Below are 911 nucleotides of genomic sequence, written 5' to 3'. Positions count from 1 at the left end.
AGAGCATATATCCCTCCCATAGTTATATTATCCTCAACTCCGAGGTTCTTTTGAAAGCCACTTGAAGAAAATCTCTCTAATCCTCAACGATCCATTCCCGACCGCTGTTTATTGCGATGCTAATGACCTGATATCGATAATTAGTGACGTTAATTATGCCCGCCTTGCTTGTGATTAGATGTAATTGTTCGTTTGTTCATAATGATGCCGGGGGGGGGGGGGGAGTGTTTAGTTATATTAGGGAGAGTATATTCGAGTTTGGGTATAACCTGGGTATGTTTTGACCTGGGGAAAAATATGGGGAGAATATATCTTAGTTTGTGGATATGCTAAGTATATTCTGATAAGTGGAAGGAGAGTGTTATAAAGGTACATCTTAGTCTGTGGATATACTAAGCATAGGAAGGAGAGTGTTATATAAGGAAAGTATATCTTACTGTGCGGATATGCTAAGTATATGCTAAGGAGTTTGTTATATAGGAAAGTATATTCTAGTGGATATTTGAGTATATCTTTGACTTGTGTATACGTGGCATCTCTCTCTCATACCCCAGAATAAATATGCTAAATCTGAACTAATATATTACAGGTTTTTGATAGTAATTATGATATATAATAGTGCTTATTGCTGTCTATGAATATTCATCATGATTTGTATCAGTCCATTGATTTGAAATAATGCAGAGTGATTGATAATAGCACATTAACTGTTGCGATAAGAATATATCATGATGTATAATAATATATCTTAATAAACTGGTAATCTATCAAGGTTCTGGGCAGCGCGATATGGTTCTCAATTATAGATCTAGAGTAATGCAGGTTGGTTGCAACATCCCGACACATGTTGCAAGGTGCAATGCGAAAGAGAGAGGAAACAGTGTATATCGATTAAGAGAGATGTTTATGGA

This window comes from Penaeus monodon, chromosome 33, assembly GCF_015228065.2.
Source record: "Penaeus monodon isolate SGIC_2016 chromosome 33, NSTDA_Pmon_1, whole genome shotgun sequence".
NCBI classification, from domain to species: Eukaryota; Metazoa; Arthropoda; class Malacostraca; order Decapoda; family Penaeidae; genus Penaeus; species Penaeus monodon.
The sequence above is the reverse complement of the archived record's forward strand: the minus strand, read 5'-3'. Positions refer to the sequence as shown.